We start from the raw sequence: 13,121 nt of genomic DNA, 5'->3' as shown, positions 1-13,121 counted from the left end.
CTGATGGATGTAGAGTACCTAATTTAATATCCCTGACCCTTGAGGTTTATTTTTAATCTGTGCAATGGGAAGAGTAACATCATTTTCAGAGCTGCTGACATTAAATGAAGTAATGTACCAGCACAGACCATCTGCAGCTGGCAGGCATTCGGACATTTCGTTATTTTTGCATGTTGCGCTTGGTCCTCTAGGGCTTTGAGGCAGCCAGGGCCTCAGTTGAATTAGGATTGAAGTTCAGATTCCTGGCTGGCTGGTCAACTACATGGACAGAAAGGCTCTCCATGTCATGTGACAGAGCCCAGGATGGTCATAGGAGGGTAGAAGGGCTGACACCTCAGAGCTCTTCCAACGTTGGAGAGGAAGTGTTCACCTTTCGATTCATCTAAACTGAGGTCACCAGGTCCTGGAATGGCGAGCAGAAGTGCACAGGCCCTCACTGACCACACACAGACCGTGAGACCCTCACGCCATGTCTCTCCCTCTTCGCCCGTCTGCCAGCTGATGGTCCACTATTCTATGCATTCTTCCTGGAATGCAAGATGTGTGAGAAACAAAAGCAAAAACCCAACACCCAAATGCCTTTCCTTGTCGCTAGTTTTCACTCTTCATGAAACTAGTTTTGTTGGCTTTAGTGGCTGAGATTTTAGGAGGAAGAGCATGGAAACTGGATCAGACTGACCCGTATCTCCTGGTGCCGTCCCTCAGTGTGAGCCAGTGTGTGTGGTGGGGGGAATCACAATGTCACCTCAGAGACAGGATGAGAAGATACTTAGGAGGAGGCTGGATGCACAAGAGTTAGTGTCAGTTGCTCACTGGTGTCCAACTCTTTGCAACCCCATAGATTAGCCTGCCAGGCTCCTCTGTCCATGGAATTCTCCAGGCAAGAATACTGGAGTGGGTGGCCATGCCCTCTTCCTGGGGAATCTTTGAACCCAGGGATCAAACCCGGGTGTCCTACATTGCAGGAAAGGCTCCCCATGAAAGGTCGATATTCTCATGGTAATGGGTCATTTTGTCTCTCACTATCATAAGCTATCAAGAGAAAAACCAGCTGAATTTCAGTTTTGATTAAGAAAAATATAAGGGACAACCAAAGAAACATTGTATGACATCTGTCCTAGGATATTCTAAGGAGAAAAAAATGTTTCTTAAAGGTAATCCCTTCAGGAAAGAAAACTCAACAGCATATGTATGTAATAGTCCAAAAAAATGTAAAGAAAGAAAACGAAAATATTTCTGAAACTCAGTTTGGTGAGTTGGACTGAGCTGCAGCGTGTTGACAGTTCTCGCGCGTGTAGGACCCCCTTCCCTGTACCCAAACTATCCCCCATCAACCCAAGAGCATGCTGCCGGGACCCCACTTGAACCCCACCCCGCCCCTTTTCTTTCCCATCTTCTGGTAAAGATCGCGGCCCTCCGGACCTCCATCCGGCCTGGGGTGCTTCCAGCTCGGAAGCACATGATTATGAACGCTTTTCCTCGGGGAGTGGTTGGAGAACTGAAGATACAGGGGCTCTACAGAAGTCACCCGCGCACAACCCCCTGGCGTCCTGCCCACCCTCCCTGACTCCTGCGGGTCCCCGTGCCACGCGGTGCTCATGACATCTCTCCGACAGCCCCCACTGGTCCCCCTACTTCCTGCCACCTTTCCTTTCCAGACATCGTCCACTTTTCCACACCCCGGCACGTGCCGAAACCCCAAAGCCACTGATTTAGGGAACAGCCGGGGTTCGAAGGGGCTCTGATCCCCTGGAGCTCGCCCTCCCCCGCCGCAGCTTCTGGAACCTTCTGCTGGGGGCGCTCGGGTGGGGTCTGGGGGGCGGCCAGCCCGGAGGTCCTTGGCCACGTGGTGTTCTCGCTCAAGGCCCCCTTGGAGGACAAGCACGGAGTCGGGGGTGCAGTCTCTCACGTGCTGAGAAGAGCCAGGGAGTTGGACCAGCGAAGCGCAGCCCGGATGTGGGGTATCCGTCCCCGGAAACCAGAGGTGCTGGACACCTGAGGGCTTATTCCTGAGACCCCCAGGCAGGCCCCTCCGACCTCTGTTGGCCTGCATGGCGGCCCGCGGTCTCCATAAACCGCGAACCGGCCCTGCGGTCCCGTCCGGTATCCAGCCCCAAGCCGGTCTCCTCTAGGCCAGAACCGGGATCAGACCCCACCCAGATTCCCATCTCCGTTCCGCCCCCATCGCGCCCGGCCCCTGGCCCTTCCTGACCCTGGTTCCCGCCCCTTCTCTTACCACATGGCCGCCTCCGGCCTCTGCGTGTTCTGGACATCAGGCGCCGCACCCACGCCATCCCCATTCCCGCCGGTCCGCGGACACGTGGCGGAGTCTATGCAGCCTCTCCCGCCGCCGCTGGGGGGCCGCACTCCAATCTGCGCGGGATTTCCCTCCCGGTGAACTCCAGGGGAAGAAAGGTGGTTCTCCACACAACCTGTCCCGCGTCTGTCCCGCAGATGCTGGCGTGGGTGTGGTATTTGGGTCCCTCACCGCCTTTCCTAAGCGCCCCCAACATCTCCCCACGTGTTCCCTGGGCCCGCCGCCGCCTCTCCTGCCTCCTCCCTTTGGGCCCACATCATTCTCCCTTACCAGGGAGAGCCCCCCGGGAGGCTCCTAAGGGGGCACCGCTGGTGGCCCAGCCACTACCCTGGGCTTTCCTGGGGTTGTGTTTGCTTAAATTGCCCAAGGAAATGACCCCACTGCAGGCCATGGCCACAGCCAAGTTCTCAAGGCAGAGGAGACTGCATTCAAAAAGGGTAGGCTGTATGTTTCTAGAAAGTTGTCCATTTCTTCTAGGTTGTCAAATTTGTTGGCATACAATTGTTCCTAGTATTTTCTTATAGTTTTTGTATTTCCGTGGTATCAGGTGAGATTATTGTCTCTTCATTTTTAATTCTGTGTACTTGGTTCACGTTTCTTCTTGGTGAGCCTGGCCGGAGATTTGTCACTTCTGTTTACCTTTTCGAAGAACCAGCCCTTGGTTTTGTTGATTTTTTTCCATTGTTCTTTAATCTCTATTTTATTTATTTACTCACTGATTTTTATTATTTCCTTCCTTCTTCTGACTTTAGGCTTTGTTCTTCTTTTTGGAATTCTTTTAGGTGATAGGTTAGGTCGTTTACTTGAGATTTTTCTTGTTTTTTGATGAAGGCCTGTATCACTATGAAATTGTGGTTGGTGAGGGATGGACTGGGAGCTTGGGATTAGAATATAGGACGATAACAAATTCCTACTGTACAGCACAGGGAACTATGTTCAATATCCTGATAAATCCAATGGAAAATAATATTTGTTAAAAAAAGTATATATGTGTATAACTGAGTCACTTTGCTATATAGCAGAGGTTAGCAGAACATTGTAAATACTGCAATTTAAAAAAATATCCTGTAATAAATCATAATGGAGAAGTAGGTTTTGAAAGATTATATATGTTTATATCATATACATATATATGTATATATACACACATATATATACATATACATACTAAGTTGCTTCAGTTGTGTCCGACTCTATGTGACCCTTTGGACTGTAGTCCACCAGGCTCCTCTGTCCAGGGGGGTTTCCAGGCAAGAATACTAGAGTGGGCTGCCATTCCTTCCTCCAGGGGATCTTACTGATCCAGGGATTGAACCTATGTCTCTTTACGTGTCCTGTGTTGGCAGGCAGGTTCTCTACCATATGTGCCACCTGAGAAGTCCATAAAAATATATGTGTATATATATATATATATATAATTGAATCACTTTGCTGTACAGCAGAAATGAACACAACATTGTAAATCAACTAGACGTGAATAAAAAGTAAATTCAAAAAAAGGGCTGGATGTTGGAAATGGCCCTGTTCAGGCTTGGTATGCGAGCTCCCTTGGCCAGGCAGCCCCCATTTCATGCTCTGTCCATCAGCATGGCCCTGCCCACTTCCTCAAGTCAAGGTTCAGCTTTCCCACTGAGGCTTTCTGTCCCTTTATAATCATGTATCCTTGGGGGGGGGTGGTGGGGGGCGGTGGGGGAAGAAGTATGAGGAGCCCTGGTTGAAGTACTTTAGAATTAATCTCCATATCAAAATGTTTCTGTGAAAATGCTCCCCACCTCCCCTTCATTCTCCTGATGCCCCATGCAGGTCTTTTGAGTATTTGCTACAAAGCCAGATGGCTGATGCACCTGCTGGCCTATAGGTTCCAGGCCCATAGTCCTGGTGGGTGAGGACTATGTTTATTCTTTATGTCCCCAGCATCCAGCACCGCTGAGGCACTGAGGAAGCATTCAGAAATAAACTATGTGCTGCATGGATGCCTACGAAAATGCGAAGCGGGTGACAAGTCCAGGTTTCGCTTAGTTCAGCTCCCTATTAGTCAGCTGGGGCATGCAAGCTTTAGTAATTGTGGTGCACAGGTTCAGTAGTTGCAGATTCCAAACTCTAGAGCACAGGCTCAGTAGTTGTGGCACATGGGCTTGGTTGCTGCATGGCATGTGGAGTCTTCCTACACCAGAAATCAAATCCATGTCCCCTACATTGGCAGGCAAATTCTTACTCACTATGCCTCCAGCTGCTGCTGCTGCTAAGTCACTTCAGTCGTGTCCAACTCCAGGGACATCCCTAAATCTTACCTCTTTGAAAGCCTGATCTTCAAGGGCCTCAAACTGGATTCAACCTGGAGTAATAATAAGCTTGTACTTTTGTATTTTCATAAAACAGTGCTTTGGCTACTACCTGTAACTGTAGCTGGAATTCAGGCCACAAGATCAGGAAAAAGAGTCATACCTCCAATTAGCTCAGTCATTGGTGTTGACAGCTAAGGTATTTGAACAACACAGGATTTGGCTGGAGGAGAGATGTTTCTTGAGAAAAAAAAAACACTAAAATCACTGTTGTAGATTGTTCTTGACGTTGTGATGTGGAAAGAAGTCAGAATATCTGGTGAAGAATGCAAAGCAAAAACTCCTTGGTCGCATTGCCTAACAACCATCGTGCCAAGGAACCTGGCTCATTCTTTTCTCATAATGGAAACTTTCCTTTTAAAAACCATGATCTAAAGCTGCTTTTCTCTCATAAAGTCTAACAGTGATCAGCAAGTTGCAAGAATAACAAGTAGTTACACGTACACACATACTCACACGCACACACGTTTTCAAGAGGTGACAAGAAAAAATTTTAAAGCCCGTTTAATAAAAGTGTCTGCCTTCTTTCTAAGGAGAGAAACAAAAGCAGCTTTCACTTTTTCATAGGCTCAGTTTCACCTGGTCTTCACCTTCCTGCATTCCCTTCTCCAGCTCTTAACGGAGCAGTGAATGAATGAACAGAGGCTCATTTGGACCTGTGACTTCCATGATGTCATTTCACAGCCACAATAATCCTGGGAGGGCAGAATCGTAGGACCCACTTTACAGATGTGACAGTTGAGAATCAGTTGCGGACCCGTGAGTTCTGGTGACTTGTTCATTGTCACCTGGCTGGTGGGACTGGGGCTGCTGGTCATCTATCATGCTGTATTCCAATGCCTATTCACCTTACATGTCTGACTCTTGTGACTCCATACAGTCTATGGAATTCTCCAGGCCAGAATACTGGAGTGGGTAGCCTTTCCCTTCTCCAGGGGATCTTCCCAACCCAGGGATCGAACCCAGGTCTCCCGCATTGCAGGCGGATTCTTTACCAGCTGAGCCACCAGGGAAGCCCTACTTATGGATAGGACTTGTTTATTGTTTTTTAGTTCCAGAGTCATGTCCAATTCTTTTGCAACCCCATGGACTATATCCCGCCAGGCTCCTCTGTCCCTAGGATTCTAAAGGCGAGAATATAGGAGTGGGTTGCTGTTTCTTCTCCAGGTAATCTTCCTGACCCAGGGATCGAACCTGCATCTTCTATATGGGCAGGTTGGTGCTTTTTTGTTGTTGTTTTTACCACTGAGCCACCAGGGAAGCCCAAGACTTATTTATCCAGTTACTAAAACCATACTTGGCACATAGCAAATTTTCAGTACCTTTTGAATAAATGAATGAACAAATGAACTCTGGAAAGCAATGGAATAAAGTAAAGACTATGTTTAATTTGACTTTAAAAATTCTAGGTTCCAGTCTCAGCTCTGCCACATTTCTAATCAGTTCACCTAATTCTTCCAGCCCTTAGTTCCTTCACCTTTAAGATGGCATGGTGATGATGATGATTGTTAACTACCTGCCTCTACAGTTTTCATAAAGATGAGATGGAAACTCCCCTGTAGGGTTCCTGGAGGAGTTTGAAGCCAGCAGTGACAAACACAAATGCTGAATGGGGCTTCTGGGCTGGAGTGGGAAACCACCTGGCTCCCCGCCCCTGCCATGTGCAAAGGGAGGACATTACACTGAACAGACCACAAAAAGCACTTTGTCTTCGGGCTCCCTACCCCCGCAAATCCCCTCCCCACACACTGGCAGCCAGAGTTAGAAAAAAATGTCTGCTGGGAGTTAGGAATCTCAATTAAGTCCCCATGTCCCAGCTCTCTTCCCCAGCCCACTACTTCCACCATTCCGGTCAGCGCTGGTGAGGCTGCTGGCTCTCAGCTGAGGACCCACTTTGGAATCACGAGGCACATCCAAGTGCAGAACCAAGGCCTCACCCCTGAGATGCTGACATCGTCCAGAAGGGAGCCCAGGAGCTGACATTTGTAAAAGAAATCCAGATAGCTTCCATATGTAGACAGAATTAGGTACTACTGAGTTAGTACATAAGGTTTTGGGGGCGTTCTTGTTATTTGGGACCAGATAATCCTTCACTCTGGGGGCTGTCCTGTCCCCAGAAAGATGGTTGGTGGCAGCCCTATTCTCTGTCTACTGTGGCCAGTGGCATCACCCCAGTTGTGAGCACCATAGAACTCTCCCTGGGAGGCAGAACTGTCCCAGGTGAGAAGCACTGGATTTGAGAAGAAAGGATAGCAGGAGAGAGGCTGTCGTGGCGTTGGACCCTCAGTGGGCAACCTAGGACCTGCACCACCAGGGAAGGAGTTTGTTGGAACTGCAGACCCCTGCCAGTCCAGGGGTCTCCCGGAGATGCTCTGCAGGGGATGCTTTGAGAGCACCACCAGGCCACCCGTGCTTCTTTCCTCTGGAAGCACTTATTAACAGAGTTAACTCATTTTTTTTAAATTGGAGGATAACTGCTTACAGTGTTGTGTTGGTTCTTGCCGTACAACAACGTGAATCAGATGTATGTATCCATATATCCCCTCCCTCGTGAGCTCCCTCCCCTCCTCATCCCACCCGTCTCAGTCATCACAGAGCACTGAGCTGAGCTCCCTGTGCTCTACAGCAGCTTCCCATTGGCTGCTTTACATACGGTGGTGTGTATATGTCAATGCTACGCACCCAGTTCACTCCCCGCCTTCCCCTGCTGTGACCACAGTCCATTCTCTACATCTGCATCTCTGTTTCTGCCCTACAATAGGTTCATCCATGCCATTTTTCTAGATTCCATGTACACATGTGAATATACGATATTTGTTTTTCTGTTTCTGACTTACTTCACTCTAACAGAATTAGTTTATTAAAATAGCAGTTCACTGGGAGTTCCCTAGTGGTCCAGTGATTAGAACTTTGTGCTTTCACTGCCCTAGGCCCAGGTTCAATCCCTGGTTGGGGAACTAAGATCCCACAAGCTGTGTAACTCTGCCAAAAAATACAAACAAAAGAATAAAATAGCAATTCACCATCTGCATCTAGGTGACATTCAATCAGAGCATCAGCGTGGATGGACTTTAAGAATTCACTCCAAGCACCTAGATGAAGCCTCTGGGGGGAGGGGGGCGTGGCCCCTTGTAACATAGCTAGTCAAAGCGTGGCAGGGAGGGGAGGAAAGAGGGTCTACCTGGGGTGTGTCTTGATGGATGGGAGGGGCGGGGTGGGGACAGCTTATGAGGGAGGTTATGGGAGAAGGAATGCTCATAATCAGGGAGCTGGGTCATAGAGACAGCCTGTTCCTCCCACCCCTTCCTTCTAGACACCTTGCAAATGACAGTCATGCCCAGCTAATGCTTCCTGGTGTGTGAACTAGAGGCTGCCTCCAGTGGGGTAATGGTGAGCAGGGGGATATGAGAGGGACTGAACTGGCTGGGCCAGTGCCACCAGGGCACAGTGTGGCAGGCACTCCCACTTGGTGCTGGTGGGGCACAGCTGTGCCTGCTGAACCTCCGTTCTGCCTCCTAGAAGGACCAGCCTTGGGGCTCTCTCTGGCCTCTCCCAGAGTTTGTGCAGGTGAGAGCTGGATGGATGGAGCATGGATCTCTAGGGTAGCCTTGAAGGTGGGGGAGCCACAAAAGGGCAGCCCATGGGGTTTTGTGGAAATGGGCCATGGTGATGGGATGGGAGCCATGATATTTATCTAAACCAGCCCTTCCCCTCCCTGTTGCTCTCCCTTCCCCTACTTTTCCTCTCCTCTGTAGCACTGAGTACTGCCCAGCAGTGTTTTAGACATTTTCGGCAGTATTTTCGGCATTTTTGTGTTAACTGGCTTATCATCTGGAGTGTAAACCTCTCTCCACCAGACAACAAGTTCCATGAGGATAGATAGGGTCCCTGACTTGTTCACAGTGGAATCCAAGAGGCCTCGAATAGGGCTAGTCTCAGCTGGCACTCCTTCAATATTTGTTCAATGACTGGACACAACGAATGAGCAAATAGATTGATAAGCCTTGGATTTGTTTTAACGGTAACTGAAGGAAACACCTCTTCCTTCTTCCCCTCCCTGTGATGACTTAATTGACAGTGTATTTACCAGCTTTTAAAAAAGTCTCTTGGGGTTTCCCCAATAAAGCACCAAGAGGAAAACCTCAATGTTGCTGTTCCTGGGTGGAGGGCGAGTTCTGTTGCTTGGGTTCACTTTCTTCTCTTTTAAAGACGTTATTGTTGTTGTTCAGTCACTAAGTCGTGTCCAGCCCTTTGTGACTCCATGGACTGCAGCACACCAGGCTCCCCTGTCCTTCACTATCTCCCAAAATTCACTCAAATTCTTTTCCATTGAGTTGATGATGCCATCCAACCATCTCATCCTCTGTCGCCCTCTTCTCCTCCTGCCTTCAATCTTTCCCAGCATCAGGGTCTTTTCCAATGAGTAGGCTCTTCACATCAGGTGGCCAAAGTATTGGAGCTTCAGCAGCAGTCCTTCCAATGACTATCCAGGGTTGATTTCCTTTAGGATTTACTGGTTTGATCTCTTTAAAATTAGCAAATTCTTAATAATAATAACGATAATAACATCAGCCAGACAACTGATTTCATCCTCTGTTGAATGGAATGTGAATTTGAATAGCTTCACTGGAAAAGTATTTAAATCCCTGACTCAACAGACCTTCCACTTCATATAACACGGGGATGCTGTCTGCTCCAGCTATCTAATGAGGTGACCAGAAGGAACCAAGGAGATAGTGAAATTGCAGAGAAAAGCATAGAGGTAACAGAATATGTTATTCAAACAATCAAAACACGGACTGGGTACTGTCATGGTTGCCAGGCAGGAATCTGAGATCCTATCCTCACACATTCCTAAACCGGGACAAATTATTATTCTAGCATGGGTTAGAACTGGTTCTTTCTGAAACTGGGAGCCAGGTTGAATCCCTTCCTCCACTATTCATGCATTCCACTCTCAAGGGGGCAGATCTAGCCAGCCCGCAGCAGCTGGCATGGGCTGGTGTGCATTCTGGTTGTTTGAAGTTTGATGTGTGCCAGCTATTATTACACAGCTTGATGATTGTTCCAGGCATGGGAGTGTGACAGGTGTGCCCTGGAAGAGGTAAAGTTAGGTGAAACTGGGGCTGGTCTTGAGTGCTTGCATATGGATTTTTCTCCTGTGGCTGCTGCAAGCCATGGAAGTGTTTAGGTTGGGAGTGGTCCAGCTCATAGGGAAGGTGGGTTCAGGATGGGAGAGGCTGAAGACAAGGAGACGAATAAGGAAACCAGCTCAAGAGCCCAGGTGGCTGGAACCATCCAGGTGAGTGCAGAGGGGTTTGGGCTCTTTAGGAGGTAGGAACAAAAGCAATTTGAATGGGGAATAAGGAAAGGGAGGGCATGGAATGACTTAGGTTTCCTGCCCAGGCTTCTGGTCGTGGGGAGGGGGAAGGGAGGGGTTGGCCTCCACTAAGAGAATAAAATAAGAACAGAGTCAAGTGTGGAACAGGAAGAAACAGTGCACAAGGTTGCTTTTTCAATAGTTGTTCCTCGTTATTAAAAGCAACATATGTTTTGAAAACAGAATTTTCAAAAGAATATTGTAATTAACTGTAGTTCTTTCAGAGATAACCTCTCTGACTTTTTGCTCCATTTTTTTCAGTCTTTGGTCTCTCTTTTTTAAATCCTTCTTTTAAAAAATGTCTTTTATTGAAGACATTTAGTTGATTTAGAATGTGTTAGTTTCTGGTGTACAGAATAGTGATGCAGTTCTACCTGTTGGGTTGGTCAAAAAGTTCATTTTGGTTTACCATAAGATGTTTCAGATTCTTTTCCATTATAGGTTAATACAAGATATTGAGTATATCTGTAGGTCCTATACAGACATAGTAGGTCCTATATAGTAGGTCTGATACAGTAGGTCTTTGTTGTTTCTTTATTTTATATGTAGTAGTATGTATCTGTTAATCCCAAACTCCTAACTTACCCCTGCCCCACTTTCCCTTTGGTAACTATCAATTTGTTTTCTATGTCTGTGTGTCTATTTATGTTTTATTTATAAATTCATTTGTATCTTTTTTTAGATTCCACAAACAAGTTGATGTTATATATTTTCTGAATGTGTTTGTGTGTGTGTTTGCATAAGCGTGGATGTGTATTTAAAATTATCGATTTCACTGCATAGGCAGTTTAATTTTTTTCTTACTAAGATATATTTTTGGTCTCCAAAATCATTGCAGATGGTGACTGCAGCCATGAAATTAAAAGATGCTTGCTCCTTGGAAGAAAAGCTATGATCAACCTAGACAGCATATTAAAAAGCAGAGACATTACTTTGCCAACAAAGGTCTGTCTAGTCAAAGCTATGGTTTTTCCAGTAGTCATGTATGGATGTGAGAGCTGGACTATAAATAAAGCTGAGCGCTGAAGAGTTGATGCTTTTGAACTGTGGTGTTGGAGAAGACTCTTGAGAGTCCCTTGGACTGCAAAGAGATCCAACCAGGCAATCCTGGAGGAAACCAGTCTTGAATATTCATTGGAAGGACTGATGCTGAAGCTAAAACTCCAATACTTTGACCACCTGATGCGAAGAACTGACTCATTGGAAAGACCCTGATGCTGGGAAAGATTGAAGGCAAGAGGAGAAGGGGATAACAGAGGATGAAATGGTTGCATGGCATCACCAACTCAATGGACATGAGTTTGAGCAAGCTCTAGGAGTTGGTGATGGACAGGGAAGCCTGGCATGCTGCAGTCCATGGGGTTGCAAAGAGTTGGACATGACTGAGCGACTGAACTGAACTGAATGACATAATCATTTCCCAACCTTTAAATTATTAAAAGGAAAGCAGACTTCATTTCATTCCATTTCTTAGATACTGTGTTTTTCACAAAGTGAATGTTTGTGGACCTCCTGCATCAAGCAAGTTTACTGGCACAACTTTTCTGATAGCGTTTACCTACATCATGTCTATTAGTCACATTTCGATGAATCTTGTAACATTTCAAAGTTTCCACATTATTACTCTACTTGTTATGGTGATATTTGTGATCAGTGATGATCACTGATCTTTGATGCTCTTTCTGCAACTCATGAAGATTCATATGATGGTAAGCATTTTTAGCAATAAATTATTTTTTAACTATGGAAGGCATGGATATTTTAAAAAGACATAATGCTACCTCACACTTAATAGGCTATGGTATAGTGTAAACATAAACTTGTGTAACCTGCTTTATTGGGATATCCGCTTTATTGTGGTGGTCTAGAGCCACACCTGTAACATCTCTGAGGTCTGCCTGTATATTTTTAATGGTTGCTGAGTATTCCACTTATGAATGTGTGAGAATTACTTTATTTCTGTACTGTTGGACATGTAGGTCTTCCGTTTTTTCCACCTTGTATAGCACAGCAATACATTTGTATTAAATCTTTACCCAAGTTTCAACTAAAGAGTTTAAAAACATTTAAATAAACAAACTCAACATTCCTGTAGAAAAGACAAAGAAACAAGCAAACGAAAACCTTAAATGATATAAAAATGTGTACAATTACAATGGAAGATCAGGGATTTCCCTGGTGACCCTGTAATTAGGACTCTCAGTTGCCACTGCACGGGGATGGATTCAATCCCAGCTTGGAACCAAGATCCCACATGCTGCATGGCATGGTCAAAAAATGACAAAAAAGTGAAAAAAGAAAAAAAAAATCCTAGAAGACCAGAGTTTCAGTATGAACATGGTCATGTAAGACGGCAAACACCCTCTGCTTCTTTGGGAAATCACAGACAAGAAACCAGAAAAATAAGACAAATGAACCACACTCCCTGAACCTTACATTTTTAGTGAAAATAGGAGGGAGGGAGAAGCTGCAGGTGGAAAGAGTGTGGAGAAGCTTCCAGAAGCAGCTGAGAGAGGGCAGAGGCCACAGGGAAGGAATGGAATGATAAAGGATGACCAGTGATTTCAAGTTCCAGCAGCAGCCAACTCGGAAGACACCAAAAAGAGTTCATTTCCCCACAGGAGGGGCTCACTGTTAAGTGTGAAAGCCTGTCCTTTCTTTTCAACAAGGGAAAAATGAAGGAGAGGGACCAGAGCCGGGGGTACTCCTGGGAGAAGCAGCACACACACATTCCACATTTCCAGAAAACAGTCCACGTATTTGAAAGCAGAGAAAGAGGGAACATTAGAATTGTGAGACCTGGAGGTTGGGTGAAACCTACACTTGCTTCCCCATTGGTACCTCCTGCAAATAAGCTGGTCTCCAGTTTCATGGTGAGTGAATGAGCAATTTAAAAACACAACTCAAGCAGAATTTTGAAAAGCTGTTATTAAAAAAGAGAAATTAAAAAAAAAAAAAAAGCAACAAAACTTAACATCCAATGAGGAACACTCACCTGAAAAAGGTCTTTGGAAAGCAGGTAGAGAATGGAAGTACATGTTTCATCACAATTTTTTTTTTAAACCAAAACAATTCACTGAAG

Source organism: Bos javanicus, chromosome 1, assembly GCF_032452875.1.
Source record: "Bos javanicus breed banteng chromosome 1, ARS-OSU_banteng_1.0, whole genome shotgun sequence".
NCBI classification, from domain to species: Eukaryota; Metazoa; Chordata; class Mammalia; order Artiodactyla; family Bovidae; genus Bos; species Bos javanicus.
This window is presented reverse-complemented; position numbering follows the sequence as displayed.